This window comes from Geotrypetes seraphini, chromosome 8 (genome assembly GCF_902459505.1).
Source record: "Geotrypetes seraphini chromosome 8, aGeoSer1.1, whole genome shotgun sequence".
Classification (NCBI taxonomy): domain Eukaryota; kingdom Metazoa; phylum Chordata; class Amphibia; order Gymnophiona; family Dermophiidae; genus Geotrypetes; species Geotrypetes seraphini.
The window spans coordinates 154,161,956-154,188,727 of record NC_047091.1 but is presented as its reverse complement, the minus strand read 5'-3'; the positions used below and the strand labels follow the sequence as shown (position 1 = coordinate 154,188,727).

Sequence of the window (26,772 nt, the reverse complement as noted above, 5' to 3'; positions counted from 1 at the left end):
AGGATCTCACCATTAAGGGTGTAAGTCTTGCATGGATTTTGGCTGCCAAGGTGCATGACTTTTACATTTTTTGGTATTGAAACTTAGTTGCCATGTCCTGGACCAGCGCTCCAGTAGTAGTAGGTCGTGCACCATACTGTCGGGCATTGAGTTTTCATCAGGCACTGTGCTTTTGTCTGTTGTGTTCTTGCCTACTACATTGCATAGTTTGGCGTCATCGGCGAATAGCATTATTTTACCTCGAAGCCCCTCAGCCAAGTCCCTTATGAAGATGTTGAATAGGATCGGGCCCAAGACCGAGCCCTGCGGCACTCCACTGATCACCTACGTCGTTTCGGAGGGGGTGCCGTTCACCACCACCCTCTGAAGCCTGCCTCCAAGCCAGTCCCCAACCCATGCTGTCAATGTCTCTCCCAATCCTATAGAACTCATCTTGCTCAACAACCTGCGTTGTGGTACGCTATCGAATGCTTTGCTGAAGTCCAAGTATACAATGTCCAGGGACTCCCCAACATCTAGCTTCCCCGTCACCCAGTCAAAGAAGCTGATTAGGTTGGATTGGCAAGACCTCCCCTTTGTAAATCCATGTTGACGGGTATCTCGTAGATTCTCCTTGTTCAGGATTGTATCCAATTGGCGTTGATTAGAGTTTCCATTAGCTTGCTCACTATTGATGTGAGACTCACCGGTCTGTAGTTCGCAACTTCCGTCCTGCATCCTTTTTTGTGGAGTGGAATGACGTTAGCCGTTTTCCAGTCCAACGGGACTCTACCTGTACTAAGGGAGAGATTGAAGAGCGCGGCTAGCGGTTCCTTCAAGACGTTACTTAACTCCCTGAGTACTCTGGGGTGTAGGTTGTCAGGCCCCATGACTTTGTTAACCTTGAGATTAGACAGCTCACAGTAGACAGTGTTGGGTGTAAACTCGAAATTACGAAACAGGTCTACCGAGCTATCCCTTGTCTGCAGCTGAGGGCTGGATCCCGGCACCTCACGGGTGAAGACTGAGCAGAAGTATTCATTTAAAAGTTTAGCTTTTTCGGAGTCCGATTCTACATAGTTTCCGTCTAGTTTCTTAAGGCGTACTATCCCGCCTGTGTTTCTGTTTCTGTCACTAATATACCTGAAGAAGGATTTATCGCCCTTCTTGATGTTCTTCGCTAGATTCTCCTCCATTCGGAATTTGGCCTCTCTGACTGCTGTTTTGACGGCTCTTGACTTGGCCATAGTTATAGTTTATAGTTTATTCAATTTTTGATTAAACGCCTTTTCGAATCTACAAAGCGTTGTACAAAGTAAAAATATTAACAATTTAACAAAAATAACAATTAAACATACTTTCCTATAAAAACTACAGGACTACAGACAGTACAAACTGGGTAAATTTTGACCCGTAGGCCATAGATACATGTGGAAAGGGGGGAGAAATACAATTGTAATAGAAAAGTGAGGAACGTATAAGGGAAAAACACTTAGGAACTGGGGAACAGTATAAAATTAATAGTTAAGAGATAGTAGTTCAATTAAAAGCATCTTTAAAAAGAAAGCACTTTAAATTGCTTTTAAAATTTTTTAGGTTTTTTTCCATTTTTAAATACAAAGGGAGAGCGTTCCAGATAGTAGGGGCTGTAACAGAAAACGTGGAGATGCGACGCGTGCCAATGATTTTTAAAGAGGGAATATTAAGGTTATATTGAGAGATAGATCTTAAAGTTCTTGGGGGGTCGTATGGAATCAGAAGTCTATCTATGAATGCTGGTGTGTTGGTCTGCATTGTTTTAAATGCCAGAAGAGCGATTTTATAAGTTACCCTGTGTGAAACTGGCAACCAATGGGCCTTTTGAAGCAAAGGGGTAACATGATCATATTTTTTTGCTCCCGAGATTATTTTAATGGCCGTATTTTGAATAAGCTGCAAGCGTTTTAAGTCTTTGTGATAGATACCATTTAGTAAAGAGTTACAGTAATCCATTTTTGAAATTACTAGTGAATGAATCAGAATGTTAAGGGAACTAATATCTAAAAGAGGGGCCAGTGATCTAATCATTCTTAATTTATAATAACAACTTTTTACTATTGCACTTCTCTAGAGTCCTGCTTCCCTGATTGTTTGTAAGAGATGAACACTCTTTTCTTCTCTTTTATGAGGTCTGAGATCTCCGCAGAGAACCACTGTGGCTTATTGTTTCTTCGCTGTTTACTTACCGATTTTATATAGCGGTTGGTTTCTTCTTGTATGGTAGCTTTCAGAATTGACCACATTACTTCTACATTATCTGTTTCTGCTTGGTTTTGCAGGGCCTGATGGATGAAATCCCCCATGCTCTCGAAGTTGGTGTCCTTGAAGCTGAGGACCTTGATTAATGTGTTAGATTTGGCGAAACCTTTCCTGAGATTGAACCATACCATGTTGTGGTCACTGGAGGCCAACGTGTTGCCCACCGAGACCTCTGTGACACTTTCTCCATTGGTAAGTATCAGGTCCAGTATTGCCTGATCCCTTGTTGGCTCCAATACCAGTTGCCTGAGTCTTGCTCCCTGAATAGAGTTTAATAGCCTCCTGCTGCTGCTGGTCGCAGAGGAAAGTGTGGTCCAATCTACATCAGGCATATTGAAGTCACCTAACACTACTGTGTCCCCACCAAGGTGATATTCTCTATATCTCTGATTAATTCCATATCCAGGTCATCCTGTTGTCTTGGGGTTCTGTGTACTACGCCAAGATACAGGCATTTGTCCTTCCCCCTGGCCAAATTCACCCAAAGGGATTCCCCTGTGTACCCGATATCTGCGATTCTGGTGACTTTAATGTCATCTTTGGTATATAGTGCTACCCCTCCTCCCATTTTGCCCTCCCTGTCTTGGCGAAGCAAGTTGTAACCCGATATGACCATGTCCCACCCGTGGGAGTCCATGAGCCAGGTCTCGGATATCGCCACCACATCCAGGTCGGTGTTCCTCATTTCCGTCTCTAATTCCAGGATCTTGTTGCCCATACTGTGGGCGTTGACGTACATAGCCCTCCATGTTATACGATTGCTATGTCTCTGGGGTGATATTCCCTCTTGAGCTACTTTGACTCCTTTAGTACTATTTGCAATGTGTGTACTCTTCCTAGACCCAGAATTACAGCGTGAACTTGCCCCAGACTCGGAAAAGTGTGTATTCTCTCTCGAACCAGAATTACAATGTGAACCTACCCCAGATTCGGAAATGTGAGTACCCACTCCAGACCCAAACCCAGAATTGCAATGTTTACTTACCTCAGTCTCAACAAAGTATTGGCAGCTTGGCTCGCCAGGTAGGTTAATTGTGCCTGTACCCTCCCCCAACTTACCTAGTTTAAAGCCCTGTGAAGTAGGCGGGCTAGTCGGTGTCCAAAAACATTCTTTCCTCTTCTGGTCAGGTGTAGCCCGTCTGGTCCCTGTAGTCCTTGTAATGCCTCACCATGGTGCAGGAACCCGAAGTTCATCTCCTTGCACCATCCGTGCAGCCAGTCGTTAGCCCTCTGGATGCAACCATCCCTGGCTCTACACTTGCCCCTCACTGGGAGGATCGAGGAGAAGACCACCTGCGCATCCATCCTCCTCAGCTTCTCATCCGCACATGATTTCCCGACACATAAACAGGTTAAGGGGTAGGGCGTGATGCGAGGGGGAACTGGGCAGGCCTGGGGGCATGGCCAGGGGTAGGAATTTCCTTCAGGAAAATCTTGTAACCCTATTTTCAACACATTAGATTAGATGAATATTGTACTTTTTTGTTCATGGTTACAGGCCCAACTATGGGGAATGATCTACCTGTTTCCTTTTTTTTATTTATAGCCTGTTTTATACAAAGTGGATTACAAAATGCATGCATAATAAAATATATGACCATACAAATAATCATATACACATACATAAAATAATACAATTAACCCCCCCCCACAACCACACTATAAAAATAAGTCATTGCGCAGGATCCAAGATGGCCGCTGACTAGTTTAGCTGAGCGTCACGCATCGGTGAGCTCGCAATATACTATATTTTTTTGGCAAACTTTACCTTCGGGAACGGAGATTCCCAAACGGAGAGGAAAGAGCTCAGCTGTGGTCTCGCAGAGCTTTGGAGTTGCCGGTTTGGGCAACATAGAGGAGCTTATCTGGCGTATGCAGGGTGCCCTTCAGCCGTCGGTGATCTTCCTGCTAAAGACGCCTCGAATGGGCAGGATGGAGGCGATCTCTCAGGGACTGGAAACCATTCTGAGTCCTGACATGAGGGCGCCGCCCCCACATCCTTGAGTTACCAGCTCCCCGCGGGTTGGGGAGCTCTCAGAAGAGAGAACTCACTCTGCTCTGGAGGCAGGTGAAAATGCTAAGGGGAGCTTGGAGCCAGACTTCCTACAATCTCAGGGGAGTCTAGGCATGGAAACTGAGGAGTCGACAACAGCAGGGACGGACGAATCCAGGTGAGTGACCGAGGAGAAAAATCAGCTGGAGAGGAAGTGGAATTTGCGGTTCATTTACCTCAAGTGCAGAAACCCCATGAGGTAACACTAGATTCTATCTGGGTCCTGGTAGCTAGTATATCTAACTTAATAAATCCTCAATTTCACCAATTAGAAGAGAAAATAAAAGTTCATACTACTGATATTCAAAACTTAAAATTGGAATGCACGCTCTCAGTGGTGGGGGGGGGGGGGGGGGAGGAGTTTATTGATATTCCTCGTTTTGCCCTTGTATGCTATACTATTTATATGATGCATATTTGTTTGGTATTGTGCACCTTCGGGGTGCCTTGCTACTGTGTTCTTGTTGTTTGCATCAATAAAAATTGTTTGAACCTAAAATTGGAAGCAACAGAATCAAAAAAGGTAATTGCTAATATTAATCAAGAGATACCAAAGACTAAACACCTTCATGAAACACTGATTAAAGACAATATTAATCTCAGGAGGAAGCTTGAGTCTCTGGAAAACTTCTGTTGTAATAATAATCTAAGATTGATGAACTTTCCTAGGGTTGTTATGATAACCCCCAGAGAGATGTTGGAAAGATATATGTTAGAAATTTTGGAAATATCGGAGGAGGTGATACCTCCATTTACACAAGTTTACTATCTTCCCAATAACCAGCAAGAAATTGTCCAGTGGATCGCCGCCCCAGATCTCTCCCAGATAATAGAACTCACCGTTCTGCCAGGGGAGGCAGAGGCACTTTTCATTCCTCTCAGAGATTGCACTATTTCTCCTCTGGTTCCTCTTCCCAGAGATAAACAGTGAAAGATGTATGTCAACTCATCAAATCTCTAGTACTACAACGGGTTCACAATATACATATTACCTAAGTGGAGGAAAAGATCTCAGATACACTACTTTGGGAACATATATCGTTCTCCCAAGCTTTTTCAGTGGTGATGGGTCTCTTTCATTGATCAAAAAACCTTTACTCTAACCTATTTGCTAACTAATTTATTCCTTAAATATATATTTAGCAAAAACTTTTTGTATTTTAGTCAAAAACTTATTTAGCTTTAGCAATTAATGTAGCACAAATGAATGAACAGCAACTCAAATTCATTCAGGGACTACTCAAGTGATCCTGCTGCAAAAGTGTAACTGCAACAATGTCCAGGTTCATACACATAAATGTAAGAAAATTTGAAAAAAGTCCCACAAACAATTTCAAACAACCAGCCACTTATCTTAAATATAAACACTCCAAATGGCGGCTGCCCGAACTAAATGCTCAATTCACTCTCCGACGGGTCCCGTTTCGCCTCAAATTATTGGCTTCATCAGGAACGTAATATTGGGTATGCGTGTTCTGATGATGTAAATCAGGTCTGCATCAGTTGGCTTTGACAATAGTAAAACCCTATGCAAAATAGCCAAGTAATTGTTAGTGAATCCATCGCTTGGCTATTTTGAGTGGGGTTTTACTTATTTGCATGGGTGGATCGGATCAGAGATGGATCGGGCAGCAGTTTAGTGAATCGGGTCAGGGTACGATCGCAAAACCAGTAAAACGGGTTTTCGATCATCGGTACAGGATTGGAAGGTTTAATGAATCTAGCCCTAAGACATTTCTTTAATTAAGACAGCTTTAATGAGCTTTTCTGTCCTGTCATTCCTTTCCCATCTCACCAATCCTGAGCCTGAAAATAATGCAAGAAAATACCAAGAAAGTAACATGCATGAAAAATCCATTTATAACTGGTCTGGAATGTATTATTTCAGACTAATAATGTTCTAAAACTTGGAAAAGCAGTTATGCAATGTCTCATTAAGCAGGCAAAAAAGTGATTCTGAGCAGTGGCATACGTAGCTGGGCAGGAACACAAGGCGGAGCACCTACCTCCTGGCAGTGGGTGGATTAGTTGCAGGGTTGACTCTGCTGGTTCCCTGACTCAGAACAGGAATTTGATGTCAAGGGGGCGGGGGCTGGTTGAGCCGACGGCCATGGGCAAACAAACTGCAGACCTGCAACCTCTCCAACACCCCTGAGCTCCTTGCACATGGAGTGGACTACCCCCCCTCTTGCCTTGCCCTTGGTATACCACTGATGCTAAGGACTTTATGGCAGGTTCACCCCATGGTATACCATATCATCCCATGGTATACCATATCAAAATACAGTATACTCTCAGTTATCTGGCACGCATGGGGCTTGGTAGATGCCGGATAACTAGTTTCTGGTTGCTTGAGTTACTCTAAAAATAGTTTTGTCTCCCTTCCCACCTCTCTCTCTTCCTCTAATCAGCTCCCCAACCCTACTTGTAGGTACATCTATTTCTCCCTTCCCACCCTCCTTTTTGGTCTATGTCACTTTCTCCCCCCACGCTACTTATTGCTCCAGCATCTTTCCATTTCTTCTCCCCTTCATCCTGCTAGATGCTTCCCCCCCTTCCGGGTCTTCCCTCCTTCCTTCAGCACAGGTCTGGCCTCTTGGACCCCCCCTCCCTTACTCAAAGCAGCAGAGGCAGCTCTGTAAACAGGCTGCTTGCGGCTATCCCCAGCAGGGACTCTCCTCTGCTGTGAGCAGCCTATTTACAGCGCTGCCTCTGCTGACTGGCTGCCGCTTCAGGTAAGGGAGGGAGGGGAAGTTTGTGGGTCAAGGCTGCTGTTGCCTCAAGTGAGGAAGGGGGTTGGTAGGTCAGGAATGTTGCTGCTGCTGCTTCGGGGCTGGAGGGATGGGGGGTTGGCGGGTAAGGATTGCTGCCACTGCTGCTTTAGGGACTATAGGGAGAGACGGAGGGGGAGTGGGGGGGTTGTCCGGTAAGGACCGTTAATGTTGCTGCTTCAGGGTCTGGAGGGAGGATGATTTTTATTTATTTATTTTCCCATTTCTGGGAGAGTGCTGGCTGCTTGAGTACCAGATAATCGGGATTCTACTGTATGCACTAACACCTGCAAATAGTCTTAGAACACAGATAATGGGAAAATGGACCAAATCTCACTATTACGATCCCTACAGAGAAATTACACATATGTATTCAGATAATTTTATATGGGTATCATTCCTGCCCCAACAGACCCCTGTGTGTATGGGGGGTGGAGTAGAGGGAAAGGTTTATTTCCTGCTCTTGGTTCGGGGGAGGCACAGGAAGAGGGCTCTGAAAATTTTTTTTGTGTCACCCTCCATAATGACAAATGGGAAAATCCCTGAACAAAACTAACAGTCCTTGAAATGACATAGTGAAATATTTCTGGCTGACCATCTCTAGTTGATCAATCAAAAAAGAAAAAATTAACCACAAATAACTAGATCCACAAAAGGTTAATTGACTGAAAAACCATCTATTGTGATGGTTTATTTAAACTAATGAAGGAAAGAATCTCAGAATTGCCACTCCAAGCATCATAATAAATATCATCCGTATAGGAAATTGTGGCGTGGGTGTCTTTAATTGATCCAAAACCTTCATATACTAACGTGATCTATTTTATCACTAATTAATAAATATATGTACCTTACACTACTCAAAATTTTTTACATGTATTAAACCTATTTAATTTATTATTAATTTTTGTTTTTTCTAGTATAATTTTTTGTTAAAAAGCATATTCTTTTTTCGGCTTTTGAGCCTTTGGACTGGGCTCTTCGGCACCTCCACCCCTCCGGATCCTGTGGCGAGTTCCGGGTCGTTTCTCGGGGGGTATGTCGCTGAAATCGGCCCGCAAGGAAAAGGACCGCGGCAAGCAGGGAGACCTTAAAATGGCGGCGCCGCCGAGTCCTGGAGCCGCTACAGGGGGGCCGGCTTGGATCGCCGAAATAACATCTGGAGTCACGGCGGCGATGGAGCTCGTCTTGGAGCAGAAACTTCTGCCTCTGGACCACAAGTTGGCTATGGTCCAAGCCTCGGACGCTATGGGTCAGGAGGTGGTAGCGTTCCGGCAGCGAGTGAGTGCTGTGGAGGATCGGCTGCAGCACATGGAGGACGCCCAGACCCGACATCAGCGCCTTGTCTCTGTCCTCGAGGACCGCATTGAGGACCTGGAAAATAGATCGCACTGGTCCAATTTGCGTTTTATTGGTTTTCCAGAAGCTGTGTCGGAGCGGGACTTGAGGGGTGAGCTGGAAACCTGGCTGGCTGCCTCCGTCATCTTCCCTGCTGATTTGGGCCCCCTTCATATTGAGAGGGCGCATCGCCTGGGCCTCCGTTCTGCTCATCAGGCCCGGCCGCGGGTGGTGATAGCGAAGATCTTGAACTATGCTCACAAACAGTCTATTCTTCAGGCGGCTCGGGGAGAGCGCTCTCTCACCTATCAAAACGGCAGGGTGCTCTGCTTTCAGGATTATTCCACCAAAGTGGCCCAGCAACGGCGAGCATTTGCACCGGTGTGTTCCACCTTGGCAGCCTGCCATGTTCGCTTCGCCCTCCTCTACCCCGCGCGGTTGCGGGTTCATCACAATGGCGCTACTCAGTTTTGCTCTACTGTAGCGGAGGCGCAGAACATGATGGACGCGTGGAATGTGGAGCTGCCTTCTACCAGTGCTGCTGGTGTGATTTCCTCTACTGCTGGTCCGGCCTGATGGGTGCCTGTCCTCGGAGATGCGTTTTCTTCAGGCTTGGCTGCGGCCCTGGGCTCCGCATTGGATTTCTGATCGGACATTAGATAGACTAGTCTGGCTCTGCATTTGACTGTGGCCTTACTCTGCTCTGTTGCCTTGAGCTGTGACTGTGCCCCGGGTGTTTTTGGTTTTGTGGGGCTTTTCTGTTTACTGAGGTGGCCCAGGGTCTTTTTCCACTTCTGATCTGCCAGAGCTGTTTCTGGTGGCTGGCAGTGCTGGTTTGCTTTCTGGAGTGGGTGTTGTCTAGCTTGATGCCTGGGGTGTTGTGCGTGTTGGGGGATGAGTGGTGGGCTGTTTGTGTGTTGTGCTGGAATAGGAGGGGGGGTGGTGTTGGGGTGAGGGTTTTGTGGTACTTGTTGAGCTCGTATTCTGGAGGTTCTTTGTTTGAATCTTTTGAGGGCAGCATTTGGGGTGGGTGGGGTTTTGGGATTGAGTTCTTCTGGGTAGAGGTGCCTACCCTGGGGCATTGTGGCATTCTATGATGTCTTGGATTTGTGGTGTGGGTTCTAATTCTGTCTGTTTTTCCTTTGGGGTTCTGCCTAGTCCCTTTTGTTGTTTTAGGGGGGGATTCTGGGGAGGGGGCGTCTGTAGTGATCGGTTCCCTTCGGGGGCCGGGAGGGATGGGGTGGGTGGGGCAGGAAGGACTTGGTGAGGTAGGAGTAGGTTGGTTGGGTTCTGGGGTTTGAATTAGTTTGGAGGGGGGAGGGGAGGGCTGGGTGGGAAGAGTTGTTCCTCTCGATCCGGGGTGACTGCTGGCACTGGCTTCCGCATGGGTCTTGCCTTAGGAGGGGGGCTTGCTGGGACGCCTCTTTTGGCTTTTGAATGTTTTGGTTCCTTGTTGGTTCTTTTTGTTTCACTTTTATGTCCCTTAAGCTATTATCTTGGAATGTGGGGGGCATTCATTCCCCAATAAAGAGACAGAAGGTGCTTCGACAGCTTCGGAGGAACCGGGCGGACGTGGCCTTTCTGCAAGAAACTCATTTGACAGCTGTGGAACATGCCAAATTGAGGACCTGGTGGGTGGGGGAAGTCCTGGACTCCCCTGCTTTGGGTAAGAAGGCTGGGGTGGCTATTTTGGTGGGTAAACATCTCCATCTGGTGGTACATGATGTCCTTAAGGACCCGGAGGGTAGGTATGTGATTGCCTCGGTTAGTTTGAACGCTAAACCTTATATTCTTTGCAATCTTTATGCCCCCAATAGCCCGGGCGTGGGATTTTTTCATCATTTAGCGGATCTTTTGTCAGTCTATGGAGATGTTCCCCTGGTGGTGGGGGGTGATTTCAATAAGGTGGCGGACCCTCTTTGGGATCGCTCGTCTGGGGTGGGGAGGGAATCTCGGAAATCTGCTACTGGAATTGCAATTCTTTGTGCCTCCCTCGACTTGTTGGACACCTGGAGAGTCTTGCATCCCCTGGAGAAGGATTTTACTCATGTTTCTCGAGCCCATGCTTCTTTATCCCGTATAGACTATATTCTTTGTTCCCGCTCCTTGTTTTCGGAGATCTTGGACTCTAAGCTGGGACCTATAGAGGTCTCTGATCATGCGTGGGTGGCGATTGTCTGGCAGTTATCTCGAACGCCTGGGACCCCTCGTGGCTGGCGCTTTCCTAGCCATCTGTATCGAGACAGCAAGTTTCATGAACATCTGGTAGCCCGGTGGCGGTTTTTTCAGGACACTAATGTGGTTCATTTTGCCACTCCTTTGTTAGCTTGGGAAACGGCAAAGGCTGTCCTTCGGGGTGAGATTATTTCTTATGCTAGTTTTCAGCGTAAAGCACGACAGCGAGAGCTGCTTCGGCTGGAGAGACTGGTTTCTTCTCTCCGTCGACGTTATGGCAGTACCCGGGCACTCCCGGATCGTGCTCAATTGTTGGAGGCCCAGTGTTCACTTAATTCTCTGTTACACCAACACGCTCGCCGGTCTATGGAGCATTATCGGTTTCATCTTTATCGTTTTGCAAATAAGAGTAGCAAACTTCTTGCAAAGTTGGTTCGGCAGCAGCGGGGTAGCACACGTATTGCTTCTCTTCAGACGCGGAACTCGGAGGTAGTGCATACTGATAGGGACATTAATAGGGTTTTGCGAGATTTTTTTGAGCACCTATATTCTGCTCCCTCCGACCCTCCACTTGATGGGGCGGTATATTTAGCTGGTCGGGATCTCCCGACTCTTTCAGCCTCCTCTCAGGCACAGTTGGAGGCTGTGTTTACAGCTGAGGAGATTGAGCGGGCAATCCAGTCGAGTGCACTGGGTAAGTCTCCTGGCCCGGATGGTTTGCGTAGTGAGTTTTATAAGATTTTGCGAGCTGAGGTGGCGCCTTTGTTGGCTTTGGTGTTTAATGAGGCGGTTGGGCTGGGGGCACTCCCTCGCCACTTGAATGTAGCTCAACTCATCGTTTTGTTGAAACCTGGGAAGGATCCGAATAGACCCGAGTCGTACAGACCGATTTCTCTGTTGAACTTTGAGGCTAAGCTTTTCGCTAAAGTTTTGGCTACCCGTCTTGCCTTGGTACTCCCGAGTCTTATTTCAGATCAGCAGGTTGGCTTTGTGAAGGGCCGCGCGGTTGCTAAAAATGTGCGCCGTATTTTGGCGGCTCTGGAACGGATTGCAAAGGATCAGGTGCCTTCTTTGATAATCAGCTTTGACGCCGAGAAGGCCTTTGACCAGGTGGATTGGGGCTTTTTGTTTGAGGTCTTGCGAGTGTATGGTCTTGGCCCTTGGTTTATTCAGGCGGTGCGGACTCTTTATGCAGACCCTGTTGCCTGCGTGTGGGCCAATGATACTCTTTCCGATCCTTTCCCAATTTGTAGGGGTACTCGCCAGGGTTGCCCCCTTTCACCTTTGTTATTTATCTTGACCTTGGATCCTCTTATTCGGGATGTTCAGGGTAACCCGGACATCATGGGAATGGTAGTGGGGGCTCATCATTTTAAACTGGCGGCTTTTGCCGATGACCTTTTGGTCTATTTGACGGATCCTCGGGCCTCCCTACCTGCCCTCTTGGAGTGTTTTCGCGAGTATGGGGATTTTTCTGGTTTCCGTTTGAATCAGCAGAAGTCGGAGGCTTTGGCGTTCCCGGACTCTTTGCGGGTGGATTGGGGACCAGATTTTCCTTTGCGCTGGGCGGGTCACTTTTCGGTACCTTGGTATTTTGTTGTCTATGGACGTCTCCGCGTTGTACCGTTTAAATGTAGATCGTTTGTTGCAGGAGACTAAGGGGCTCTTGCGTCGCTGGTTGAATCTTCCTCTTTCATTAATGGGCCGCGTTCATCTCTTTCGGATGATTATCTTCCCTAAATGGCTATATGTCTTGCAAACACTTCCTTTGTTTCTTTTGAAAAAGGATCTCCTGAGTCTCCAGAGATTGGTGTTGTCCTTTTGCTGGGGGGGCAAGAAAGGTAAAATGCATCGGTCTTTTCTTCAAGGGTCCTGGGCAACGGGTGGTTTGGGTCTTCCTTCGGTTCATCTGTATAATTTGGCCTGCTTGCTTCGGCATGTCCGAGATTGGCTTTTTGCCAGCTCTCAGTATACTGACCGGGAGTTGGAAGCCGATTATTTTTTCCCGTGGGCTCTGCCTTATCTTTTACATTGGGATGGGAAGGTGCGGTTGGGCCCTGGGGCCCGTAGTTGTTTGGTGGAGCCGCTTCGTCGGGCTTGGAGGTGTGTTTCTCAGTTCTGGGGTCATTCGCCTTTTAGTTCTGTTTTGCTGCCCATAGTGGGCAATGCGACCTTTAGTCCTGGACAGGAAAATGTTGTTTTTAAACATTGGGCGTGGAAAGGGCTCCGCTCTTTGGAGCAGTTTCTACAGATGGATGGCAGTGCTGTTCCCTTTTTGACTCTCCAGGCGTCCTGGTCCTTGGGTACGACAGATCATTTTGCTTACCTGCAGCTTTCTCATTATGTAGCCTCTTTGCCCAGGGAATCTTTGACACAGTCTTTTGCTGTCACTTTGCATGACTTTTTCTTTGATGCTCAGTGGGACTGGCTTTCTATTTCTCAATATCATCGTAGACTGGTGGCTTTGCAGCCTAGGCGGGATTACCAGCGGCTCTTGACTTTATGGGCCCGGGACCTGGGGTGTCGCCCGCGGGTGGCGTCCTTGGCTCCTTTGGTGCGTCAGATTCCTTGGGTGGTACAGAGTGCTGAACTTCAGGAATGTCAATTTCGGGTTCTCCATCGGGGTTATGTCTCCCAGCAACAGGCCTTTTATTTTGGGTGTGCCCCTACCGCTATTTGCTTGAAATGTTACCGGGTTGCTAACTCTCTGGCGCATGGGGTGTGGTTGTGTGCCTCTATCTCTGCCTTTTGGTTGGAGGTCAGGTGTTATTTGGAATCTTTGGTGGGTTATCCGCTCCCCTCGTCGGTGGAAGGGATTATTTTTTTGGCGGACGGTCATTTGGGAGGACTTTCTGCAGGCGACAGTTTGCTTATTCGTAAGGGTTATATTGTGGGGAAGAAATGTATTCTGAATCATTGGTTTCAGGACTCCCCACCCACCATCTGGTATTGGCACAATAAATTTCATCTTCCGCTCGGTTTTCTAGGTCTCGGAGCAAGCTTTTTCTGTCCATTTGGGCCTCCTATTTGGACACTTTGCCCCTATGATAAAAAGCCAGGTGGTCAATCGATTGCGGAAGCCAGTAGTCCCCGTATTGCCAGTGGGTTGAGGGAAGGGTTTTGGGGGTTGGGGGGTCTTGGGTTGGGGTGGGTGGGTGGGTTGCTTTTGGGATTGGATCTGGAGGGATCCAGGCTATCAGAACACTGGCCTGGACTCTCACTGTTTTCTAGGGTCTATTGTTGGGGGGTTGACTTTTGTTTTGTATTGGAAAACTGTGATTCCTGTCATGCGTGTCTTTTTCTGTTCTTGTGAATAAACAGTTTATACAAAAAAAAAAAAGCATATTCTTTCTACTTAAATTTCAGAACTGTGCAAAAATGGCAAAACACAGAACTGTACAAAATAGCATATCAAAAAGTGCAATTGAGCAGATATAGAATCAGATTTGTGCAAATAGCAAATCACAGAACTTATGCAAGATCGCTAATCAAAAATGCAGTTAAGCATATGACTATACAGAACAAGCAAAATAACTTGTGCATAGCTTGCAAATAACATCAGTTGAAGCTTAAATCAAACACTTATCTGTTCAACTAGATGTTGGTAGACAGCAGCATGCAATCTAACACCGCTGAAGCCCCGTAGTATAAGTTCCAACGGGAACCCGTTTCGCCACCATAAAGCGGCTTCATCAGGGTTATTTTTCACTGATGTTATTTGCAAGCAGGGTGCTAAGGCTGTAGCTTTAACCACTGCGCCACACTCTCCCAAATCTAGATCCAAGTGTATTATAAACCTCATCTGCTCTTGGATTCAGTCTATTTGAGGGCAGTGGGATCAATGATTGTCTCAAATCTGTTATTTTTTTTTCCAAAAACTTCTACCAGAGTATCTGGGTAAGGCATTATTTTAGATAGAGTTTTCATTATTCGTCTTATTCAGAGGTAGAGCATGTGCAAAACAGCTCTCAGTTCATACAGGATAATATGGTTTCTAATTTACCCTGTTCTTCCATGTTTATTTACACAATGTTAATTGCAAGCACACAGCCCCAATGTTTATGTTTAAACAACTTTATTAATGACAATGGTGCAACAAAAACATCAATTACAAGCACTGCCAATCAGGTAGAGAGTAACAAAATCTAAGCCACCAAGAAGGTTATAAAATCAAACAGATGCCTGTAAACCCTTGTAAAGGGAGAACAACAATGAATCCCTATAGAAAGCACAGTTACTTACCGTAACAGGTGTTATCCAGGGACAGCAGGCAGATATTCTTAACGTATGGGTGACATCACCGACGGAGCCCCGGTACAGACATTTTTAACTAGAAAGTTCTAGTTGGCCGCACCGCGCATGCGCGAGTGCCTTCCCGCCCGACGGAGGAGTGCGTGGTCCCCAGTTAAGATAAGCCAGCTAAGAAGCCAACCCGGGGAGGAGGGTGGGACGTAAGAATATCTGCCTGCTGTCCCTGGATAACACCTGTTACGGTAAGTAACTGTGCTTTATCCCAGGACAAGCAGGCAGCATATTCTTAACGTATGGGTGACCTCCAAGCTAACAGAGAGGGAGGGGGAATGGTTGGCCATTAGGAAAATAAATTGTGTAATACAGATTGGCCGAAGTGCCCATCCCGTCTGGAGAAGGTATCCAGACAGTAGTGAGTAGTGAACGTGTGAACTGAGGACCAAGTGGCAGCCTTGCAGATTTCCTCAATGGGGGTGGAACGGAGGAAAGCCACAGAAGCAGCCATAGCTCTGACCCTGTGGGCCGTAACAGCACCTTTCAGTGAGAGACCGGCCCAAGCATAACAGAGTTGGAAAGCGTCCGTTTAGAGACAGGACGACCCAGACGGTTAGGGTCGAAGGACAAAAAGAGTTTAGGAGACGAGCGGTGAGCCCTGGTACGGTCAAGGTAGTAAGCCAGGGCATGCTTACAGTCCAGCGTGTGCAATGCCTGTTCCCCAGGATGAGAATGGGACTTAGGGAAAAAGACAGGCAACACAATGGACTGGTTGAGGTGAAATTCCGAGACCACCTTGGGAAGGAATTTAGGATGGGTACGCAGAACCACCTTGTCATGGTGAAAAACAGTGAAAGGTGGGTCGGCAACCAGTGCATGCAGTTCACTAACCCTCCTGGCAGAGGTGATGGCAATGAGGAAAAGCACCTTCCATGTAAGAAATTTGAGCGGAGTTGTGGCAAGAGGCTCAAACGGGGGTTTCATGAGGGCTGATAAAACCACATTCAGGTCCCAGACAATTGGAGGAGGCTTCAGAGGTGATTTGACATTGAAAAGGCCTCTCATGAACCGGGAAACCAGGGGATGAGCCGTGAGAGGTTTTCCGAGGATAGGCTCATGAAACGCAGTGATGGCACTGAGGTGGACTCTGATTGAGGTAGACTTGAGGCCAGCGTCGGACAGAGAGAGCAAATAGTCCAGTACAGTTTCCACCGCCAACGAGGTGGGATCGTGATGATGGAGAAGACACCAAGAGGAGAACCGGGTCCACTTCTGATGGTAACATTGGAGGGTGGCCGGTTTCCTGGAGGCATCCAAAATATGACGGACAGGCTGAGACAGATTCTCTGGAGAGGTCAGCCCGAGAGAAACCAAGCTGTCAGGTGGAGCGAGGACAGATTGGGATGTAGTAGAGTAGCTGCTGCGTAAGTAGAGTAGGAAACACAGGCAGAGGGATGGGTTCTCTGGAGCTGAGCTGGAGCAGGAGGGAGAACCAGTGTTGGCAAGGCCACCGAGGGGCGATGAGAATCATGGTGGCTTTGTCCCTGCGGAGTTTGAATAACGTCCGCAACATCAGAGGCAGTGGAGGAAAGGCATAGAGGAACTGATCCGTCCAGTCGAGCAGGAATGCATCCGGGGCCAGACGATGAGGGGAGAAGAGTCTGGAACAGAACTGGGGCAACTGATGGTTGTGAGGAGCTGCAAAGAGGTCCACCTGAGGAGTGCCCCAGCGAGCAAAGATGGAGCGGAGTGTTGGAGGATCCAGAGTCCACTCGTGAGGTTGAAGGATACGGCTGAGATTGTCGGCCAGGGAGTTCTGTTCGCCCTGGATGTAGACAGCCTTGAGGAAGAGACTGCGGGCCGTGGCCCAGGTCCAGATGCGGATGGCCTCCTGACAAAGGAGGGGAGATCCGGTGCCGCCCTGTTTGTTTATGTAGTACATGGCGACTTGGTTGTCTGTGCACAGGAGAAGAACCTGTGGGTAGAGGAGGTGCTGGAAGGCCCTGAGAGCATAGAACATGGCCCTGAGTTCCAGGAAATTGATGTGATGTTGACGCTCTTGAGGGGTCTAGAGTCCCTGGGTGCGAAGATCTCCCAGGTGAGCTCCCCACGCATAGGGGGAGGCATCTGTGGTTATGATCATGGAGTGAGGGGGTAGATGAAAGAGTAGACCCCTGGAAAGATTGGAGGAGTTCAACCACCATTGAAGAGATTGCTGAAGAGACGATGTCACAGAGATGGGATGAGAAAGAGGATCCATGGTCTGTGACCATTGGGTGGCAAGAGCCCATTGAGGTGTCCTGAGGTGGAGTCGCGCCAGAGGAAGCACATGAACCGTCGAGGCCATGTGGCCCAGGAGGACCATCATCTGCCGAGCTCGGATGGAGTGATGAAGGAGCACCTGACGACAGAGGTGGAGCAGGGTCCGTTGTCGGTCAGAGGGGAGAAACGCCCTCATCAGAGTGGTGTCGAGGACTGCTCCAATGAACTGAAGTCGCTGTGTGGGAAGTAGGTGCGACTTGGGGTAGTTGATCTCGAACCCCAGGAGATGGAGGAAAGAGATGGTGTGATGAGTGGCTTGTAGCACAAGTGGAGACGTAGGTGCTTTCACCAACCAATCGTCCAAGTAGGGGAACACCTGGAGGTTGTGAGACCTGAGAAAGGCCGCCACCACAATAAGGCACTTGGTGAATACCCTGGGCGATGGTGCGAGACCAAAGGGTAGCACTTTGTACTGATAGTGACGGTGCTGTATCTGAAATCGGAGGTAGCGCCGTGAAGTCAGATTAATTGGGATGTGAGTGTAGGCCTCTTTGAGGTCTAGGGAACATAGCCAGTCGTGTTGAGAGAGAAGAGGGTAAAGCGTGGCAAGGGAGAGCATTCTGAACTTCTCCTTGACCAGACACTTGTTGAGGTCCCTGAGATCGAGGATGGGACGGAGGTCTCCTGTCTTCTTGGGAACCAGGAAGTAGCGGGAGTAGAATCCCTGGCCTCTTTGGTCTGATGGTACCTCTTCGATGGCGTTGAGAAGAAGGAGGGAGTGGACCTCCTGCAGGAGGAGGGGGGATTGGGAGGAGTGGGAAGCAGACTCTATGGGAGGATTGTCTGGTGGAAGAGTCTGGAAGTTTAGAGAGTAGCCGTGGCGAATGATGTTGAGGACCCATTGGTCTGATGTGATGACCTCCCAACGGCTGAGGAAGAGTTGGAGGCGTCCTCCGATAGGCTGAGGAAGAGGCAATGATGGTGGAAGACTGGCTATGCCCCGGAGAAAGGAGTCAAAAGGGTTAAGATGGTTTTGATGGAGGGAGAGGCTTGGCAGGCTGATGAGACTGAACGAGCCTGAGGTTGATGCTGGTGACGAGGACGGCGAGGCTGCTGCTGAGGCGGGTTGAGAGGTTTGGCCGAGAACCTGCGTTGGTAGGAGGACTGCTGTCTGTAGGGGTGAGAAGGCGGAGTCTTCTTTTTAGGTTTGACCAGAGTGTCCCACCTAGTCTTGTGTGCTGAGAGTTTCTGGGTGGTTGAGTCCAGGGACTCCCCGAAGAGTTCGTCACCAAGACAGGGTGCGTTAGCCAGGCGGTCTTGGTGGTTAATGTCGAGGTCAGAAACTCTCAGCCAGGCCAGACGCCGCATGGCAACAGCCATGGCAGATGCTCTAGAGGTCAGCTCAAATGAGTCATAAATGGAGCGTACCATGAATTTCCGAAGTTGGAGCAGACTGGAAATTTGCTGTTGGAAAAGAGGGACCTTACGTTCAGGAATGTATTTTTGTAAGGAGGAGAGTTGTTGCACCAGATGCTTCATATAGAAGGAGAAGTGAAAGGTGTAATTATTTGCCCTGTTGGCCAGCATTGCATTCTGGAAAAGGCGCTTGCCAAATTTATCCATAGTTTTCCCCTCTCTGCCAGGAGGGGTGGAGGCATAGACACTGGAGCCCTGAGATTTCTTTAAGGTGGACTCCACCAGGAGAGATTCACGGGGCAATTGAGGCTTGTCAAACCCCGGGATCGGAATGACCCGGTACAAGCTATCCAGTTTGCGAGGGGCCCCGGGAACAGTGAGGGGGGTTCTCCCAATTTTTGTAAAAAGTTTCCCGTAGGATGTCATGGACGGGTAACTTAAGGAATTCCTTGGGAGGTTGCTCAAAGTCTAGGGCATCGAGAAAAGCCTGGGACTTTTTAGAGTCGGACTCTAATGGAATGGAAAGAGCAGCCGACATCTCCCTGAGGAACTTGGTAAAAGAGGACTGTTCAGGTTTTGAACCGGTATCAATCGTCGAGGGTTCCTCGTCCGTCGAGGAAGCGTCTTCCTCGGTACCGTGCGGGGATTCTTCCCATAAGTCAGGGTCCCTGATGTCGGGGTGCGCACGGCGGGCCATCGGTGTGGAGGGCTCGGCATGGCGGGTCTTGGAGAGAGACTTGCCGGAGCGTACCGAGGCGGTACCGGGAAAGGAAGACCGGTGCCGTTCCTGGTACCGGGAAGGGTCGGTATCAGAACGGGCCTGCACCGCAGGTTGGGAACGGTGTGGTTCAGCCGAGAGCACCGGCATGGAAGTGTTAAGCGGTACCGAGGGGGTCGACACCGATGGGATCATGCGAGGCTCGGACCGGTCCTGCACCGGAAGGTGTGGGGCCAGCAGCGCCGGCAACAGTTGTTGGAGTTGTTGCTGCAGCTGCTCCTGTAATTGGGTCTGGAGTATGGCCTAATGCGGTCGTCCAGGGAAGGCACCGGTACCGCTTTTTTCTTCTTCGGTACCATAGGTGCCGCTCTACGCTCCGGCGATGAGGAGGCCGATGACGAGGCACTCACTGATATCGGAGTGGAGCGTTTGCGGGGTCGGTGCGGTGTCGGAAGGACCGGCGTCGCAACCGTGCCAGGAGGGCACTCAAGGGAAGTGGAAGGCTTCTTAGCCGGCTTACCTGGGGCCAGCGACCCCGAAGAAGGATCTGGCGTCGTCGAAGTAGTCGGTGCCAACTTTTGAGGTGCCGTCGACTTCGCGGCAGGTTCCATGGCAGATCCGGTGCCGAAAAGAATATTTTGCTGGATCTGCCTATTTTTCAATGTGCGTTTTTTAAGAGTAGCACAGCGGGTGCAGGTGTCAGCCCGATGCTCTGGACCCAAGCACTGCAGGCACCAATTGTGCGGGTCGGTGAGAGAGATCGGGCGTGCACACCGCTGGCACTTCTTAAAGCCCGGTTGCGGGGGCATGAAGGGAAACACGGCCTCCGCAAAATCGAAGCCGGAGGCCTGTATGGTGGCAACAGGCCCTGCCGGGGCCGGGCCGAAAAAATAAGAAAACTTGACGAGTTTTTTTTTTTTTTTTTGAAAATAAAAGCAAAGGAATCCGAAGGGAAAAAAATCAAAGAAAAAGAAAAAGTACGCGAGCGGGAAGGCAGAAACTAGTTTTTCAACGGCCGTTGAAAACACATGTGTCTTCTTCGCTCCGCGGAAACGAAGAAACTGGGGACCACGCACTCCTCCATCGGGCGGGAAGGTACTTGCGCATGCGCGGTGCGGCCAACTAGAACTTTCTAGTTAAAAATGTCCGTACCGGGGCTCCGTCGGTGATGTCACCCATATGTTAAGAATATGCTGCCTGCTTGTCCTGGGATAACAGTGTTTCTCAACACGTGGTACATGTACCCTTAGGGGTACATGGGCCGCTTGTTGGGGTATGGGGGCCTGGCCGCCGCAGAGGACATTCCCTGCCGGCCCGAAGCCGCAACCACAGCCGGGGATCCCTCCTTGCAGCCTGCACCACTCGCTGAAGCCGCTGCCGGAGATCCTTGTCCGCCCTCTCTCCCTGTCCGTCCATCAAAGCCACCGGAGATCCCTCCCACTGCCGGGGTTCCCTGCTCCTCCCCCCAAAGCCGACCCACTGGGCTTCATTCTGATGTCAGAGGAAAGCCTTCCGGATCAGCCGGGGGGGGGGGGTGTCCCAGTTACCTCCTTGCTCGTTCTGCCTTCAGCAGCTTGTTGGGGGGACGTGCAGCAGGCAACGGTTCACACACTGCATGTAGCTAAACTGGAAACCTTCTTTCCGACTTCAGGGCTGTTTAGCAGTTTACCATTGTTCTTGTTTATATACCCGAAGAAGAAGTGGGATGGAGAAGCCTATATGATAAACCCACTTCTTTTTTTAGACCCCTCATACTTCACAGTTAAAAATATTAACAAATAGTTTTATATATCCCCTGAGTTAGTTTCCCAGAGACAACACAGCCATAATCTCCATTCTGAGAAAGGAATGTAGGGTACTAAAAGGACCCAGTTTCCAGACATCTCAGAACGTTGTCTGGCTTTTGAGTTAGCTGTAGGTTAGCTGGTTTGTTCAACTCCAGCTATACACATTTCTCAGAAGCTAAAACTGTCTCAATCTGAAATGAGATCACATGGCTCTTCTTAACCTTTGCAGAGGAGGCTCAGAAGTGCCCAAGACTCTTGTCTTTGAGCTGAGATCTGTCTTTACGCCGAGCTTTGTCTTTGAGCTGAGATCTGTCTTTGAGCTGAGATTTGGCTTTCCTTTTAATGCTTTTTCGTTCCTCCTTGGATGCAGCATTCTTGTCAGCTATAACCTTTAGGAAACAAAAATGGTTTGCAAATTTGACATTAAGAAGGGAAGTTATCAATACAGACTCAAGTTAAGTCAGGCTCTTTTACCACAGGATCTCATGGCTACTTAAAACACCTGATTCGAGGAAAAATTCAAATGTTTTAAAATTACACTTCTCCCTCCGTATTTGCTGTGATAGGGGATTAACAGACCTGTGAATACAGAAAAACTGCAAATAACTTTTTCATATGTTATTTGCTGTTTTCTATTAAAAACCATTATGAATATGGTGAAACCGCGAATAACATGGTGGGAGACCTGGCCTGTTCCTGAAGGAGAGACAGAACACGGTGAAGAAAGTGCTGGGAATCAGCGATTTTCTCCGTAAATACTTGGAATCAGCGATTTCTCTATGCAAGCTGGCATAATCTGGGGGAGGAGCCAGCAAGCTAAAAAACCATGAATAATCGAAACAGCAATTGCTGAAACCGCAAATACAGAAAGAGAAGTATATGTAAAAAACAGGTTTTTTAAAAGAAGCGTTTGGACGAGATTCAATCCAATCTGAATTAACCCATGTTTTTAAATAATTTGTGGGTCCTCAGTCAGCAATCCTGTGAAATCTTAATATTATGGGAGGTCTTTTAGTAAAGCGCACTAAATGCTAACGCCCCCATTAAATGTAATGGGCCCGTTATCACTTAGCGTGCACTAAATCGGCTAGTGTGCCTTATATTATTTTATTTAGGAGTGAATGTTTTTCTGTGCTTGTTGTTGTGTGAGTTAGGTCTATCCTATCTACCAATGGAGTTCTTTTATTTTTTTTTATCCAGTTTTTATTGTATTGTATCATGTAAACTGCTTGGACCAGTAAAATGAATGAGCGGAATAACAAGATTAATAAACCATACTAAGATTTCCCATTCCAGATGCTCCTGTTCCAGACACAGGTATGTACTGTTTTATTCAGATTTTTGGGGGGTGGAAGGGGGTCAGTGACCACTAGGGGTACCTTTTTGGCACTTAAGATACTTTCTAAAGAGGTCTAGCCCAAAATGTCTAAGTTCCATTCAGGACGTCCTAGGAAAGGTTCGATTATCCCTGGAAGATGTCCAAGTCTGTCACGACCAAAGCACACCCATAACATGCCTCTTAACATGTCCCCTTGAACTCTGGATATACAGCGGATGAAACATCTCGCTAGATGTCCAGGAAAATGGTTTCGGTTATCGGGACTTGGACATCCCAGCGATTAAGATGTCCCCAAGTGCTGACTTAGGTAGTTTTTTGATTATGCCCCTGAAAGTGATGCATAGACTAGAACCAAATCTGATCAAATTCATATAGTACAAAAATAAAATAAAAATCAGAAAAAGAAATACTCTTCCTCTCATGGTGATATGAGAAATATCCAGATATGCACATGAAGAAAGCGAATGGATTAACTTGTCTGGCTTTAGTGAAAGCAGCCTGAACCATCTTCTGTGAAGCACAGTCCTATCCTCCAAATTAGGAAGGAAACCAGAAGAAAATCACCTCATTCTTCCCCCCCCCCCAAAAGGATGCTGAAAAGCAAACACCTACCTTAGAAAATAAACGAGCCTCTCTTTTATACATCAAGAAAAATGGCGTGTATTTTGTAATGGGATTCATAGCTGTCCGAAATTCAAACAAAATTGGCTCAAGGAAGTTGTCCCAGTCAATTTGTTTCTCAGCCACGATGCTCCTGATAGATGCCCTGAGCAACTGGTTGCTGGGATTATCCAGGTCCCTGAACTCATCGGCTGAAGTCACGGCCTGTGAAATATTCCATTTCTCATACAAGTGTCTACTAACCTAAAAGGTGCAAGAGTATATCTTTAGAGGAAATGACTTGCGTATCTCAGGCAGCACATCTCCCAAATCCTGCAAGTTAACATTCTATCGGGCATATTCAACTTGATCACAGCTTTTTGCGCACAAGCCAGATCTTTTCTTTTTTTTTTCTGGTTCTCTTTTCACCTTTTCTTTAATTGAAATGCTTTTTATTGAGGTATACACCATCCATATACAGAAACATTATCAATATCAAAAAGAAAAGCACTGCACATACAACATTGCAATAGCATACCAGCCCCCCCCCCCCAAAAAAAAGGTATGTACAGCACATAGAGTCAAAGGATAGCAATAATCCCCTGCCCTACACACCTCAGAATCAAACCACCCACCCCTCCCCAGAACAAAATCCAAGCCCATAACAAAACAACCCACACTCCAAGTACTGCGGTAACCTCTAATCCCAATAACACCATCATATTTTCAAGAATTCTGAAACAAGACATCGAATGAGAAGAACTTCTTTGAAAATAAGGTCCTGTTTTAGCTCCCATTAGCAGCCTGAGGAAACCTGAACAACATTGCACAAACAGAAAGCTCTCTACTCAATTTCTACCTACCTCATCACAGAAGTTCCTGCTTTGATGGAAATAAATGGTTTTTGATGCACCAAACCTGTATAAGGAAAACAATTAAAGGAATCTAAATATTATTTATTAGCACACTTTAATTTTTGAAAGCTGGCACACAGAAGCCAGTCAGTAGCTTATACGAGGGGGTGCTGAATAGTTCTCAGCACATCCAAGAAGAGAATGATGTGGATATGTTCAGTGATCTGAAACGATGTCAAAACACAGAATTTTGTTTCTGCAAATTGGTACATAACAAAATAAGATAACACTCTTTGCAGCTACAATGGCAAAATAACGCTCAGAATTTAGGAAGTTGGTTGGTTGGGCTGAGAACTTTTCAGCACCATCTCGTACGAGATGAATTGGTGATCTCAGGCCACTTCATGATAGAAAGGTCTCCTCATCATTAACAATAGTTTCAGGAGAACTGCTGGGATGGGGAGACCTAGATGAACAATAAAAATACATTACCACTGCCTTCGAGGTGGATCTCCCCCCCATCCAGAAGCAAAAGAAGGTGGTAGGGCAGAGGAAGAGAGGCTACGTCTGACAATAATTCAGCAGGCTATTGTCAATTCAACTAAAGAGCCATGAAAAATAAAAAGGTATATGTACTACTCTCTATTTTTGAGTTTCTTATGCTTTGAATAGAAATACAAAAGTGAAAAAAAAGGTCGATTTGACTTGAATTCCTTGTTAAAAAAACCCAGCCCAGACCACATCGGAAGTCTAATACACACCTGCAAAACGTCGAGTGCAGTCCCTTTGCCACGGATATAGCATCTTTTTTTTGCAGGGGTATGGCTTCAATCCATTCTGTAAAATAATCTGTTATAGTGAGCACATAAGCATTTTCCTGTGTTGTCTCAAGGAATGGACCTGTGGACGAAAGATCTCAAATTATTTATTTATCAAAAGCATGCAAAGAAAAAAAAAAAAAAAGGTGATTGTTAAGTATAACTTAGTAGGAACTCTATATGAAATGAGAATTCTATTTTATGCTGTGTCCAGGAAAGGCTTTAAATGATTAAAATAAACAGGCAATGAAAAATCAAATGGAAGTTAAAATTAGCCCTTCAAATTGTCAGTGCGGTTCATCTTATGATTTCCTATTTATTCAGTTTGCTGAGTAAATGTTTTATACATTTAGTTAACTGCACAATAAGAATAGAATGAGAAGCTCGGGATACAGCCTTTCTGCAGCTAGTACCAGCGGACATCATTATACACTGGATAACAACTGTAGAAGAATATTAGCCCAAGCTTCTCATTCCATCTTCATTACACAGCAACTGAGTTATTTTAACCAACAGACTAAGCAGACGTGCAGAAGTCACAAGAGACACAGAAACCTCAAAGTGACTTATCATGAAAGTGATACCTTAACTGATACCGTCTGGCTCAGTAAAATGAAAATAGCTCTTTTACAACCTTGATGGGGCAGATCAGAATCTAATTTAGCAACACGGACACAGAAATCCCACTGCTTTAACTGTGATCTCTTTTCTGCTGTGCACTAGCCAAAAATCAAAAATAAAATGAGATTCAAGCACAGAAAAATCAAATTTTTTCTCCATCTGAACATCCATAGAGATTTCATTCTATTTTTAAACCAACTAAATCACTGTAACTTGTCACTCAACACTTTTATATTACACTTCCAGATTTTTTATTTTTTTTTACTTCTAGGCTTCTCCATGGTGCAGTAGTAAAGATATGCAAATAGGGCAAAAGTGGAGAAGAGTAACCTAATGGAGCAGGAGGTTGAGAACCAAGGAAGACTAGTTCAAACTCCAGTGGCTCCTTGTGATCCCTCCATTGCTTCAGGTACAAACAACAAATTCACTTATATACCGCAGTAACCTCTCAGTTCAACATGGTTAAGAACAATCAAAAGACCGTACAAGCCCAGTGTATTATAATCACATTCAGAAGAATCTGTCAAATAAGTAGGTCTTTAGCATTTTTCTAAAGGAACGATAGGAGTTAAGAGAGTTTGTTATCAGGACAGAAAAGGGTTTATCCCATGATCCAGCTTGAAAAGACAAAATTCAATGGAAAAATCTTTGGTATAGGTATATGCAATCTTTTACAGTAGGAAATGTAAATAATCTAAAATGCCGAGAAAAATGTGTTCTGTCAGTGAATTTAAAGTGATCAATTATATAATCGAGTGTAAGGCCAAACAATGTCTTGTAACAGATCCAACCTAACTTGAATAATATTCTTGCCTCAACTGGAAGCCAATGTAGCTTCCCATAGAACTTAGTTACATGATCAAATTTTCTCAAGTGGAAAATCAACCGAACAGCTGTGTTCTGAATGATCGGCAACCTTTTCATATTCTTTTTACTGGAGGCTAGATAAATAATGTTACAATAATCCAGGGAACTCAAAATCAATGATTGTGAACCCACTGGGAACAGAAAAATACCCACTGTACCAGAAAGCAGTTACTTACCTTAACAGGTGTTATCCAGGGACAGCAAGCAGCTATTCTCATATATGGGTGACGTCATCGACGGAGCCCGGATGCGGAAGCCTCGTAAGCAGACTTGCTTGTTGAAACTAGAAGTTTTGAGTCGACCGCACCGTGCATGCGTGAGTGCCTTCCCACCCAGCATAGGGTGCATCTCCTCAGTTCAGATAGCTAGCAGAGAAGCCAACCAGGGGAGCTGGGTGGGTTGTGAGAATAGCTGCCTGCTGTCCCTGGATAACACCTGTTATGGTAAGTAACTGTGCTTTATCCCAGGACAAGCAGGCAGCCTATTCTCACATATGGGTGACCTCCAAGCTATCCAGAATGGGATGATGGGAGTGTTGGAAATTTAGGAGAATAAATTTTGTAATACTGTTTGGCCAAACTGGCCATCCCGTCTGGAAAAAGTATCCAGACAATAGTGAGACGTGAAAGTA

At 46.8% G+C, this 26,772-nt stretch overlaps 1 protein-coding gene across 2 annotated transcripts in view; it reads left to right on the top strand.

Moving 5' to 3' along the window:
• Positions 1 to 3,131: 3,131 nt before the first annotated feature.
• The window catches only part of OGFOD2 (2-oxoglutarate and iron dependent oxygenase domain containing 2), a 65,670-nt gene continuing 42,029 nt past the window's right edge, over positions 3,132 to 26,772 (top strand). Inside the window, exon 1 of one of the 2 annotated variants that reach the window (XM_033955259.1) lies at positions 3,132 to 3,214. The gene's annotated coding sequence lies outside the window, so the exon portion shown is untranslated. The remainder of the gene's footprint in view (positions 3,215 to 26,772) is intronic. The other variant, XM_033955257.1, reaches the window with a different exon arrangement.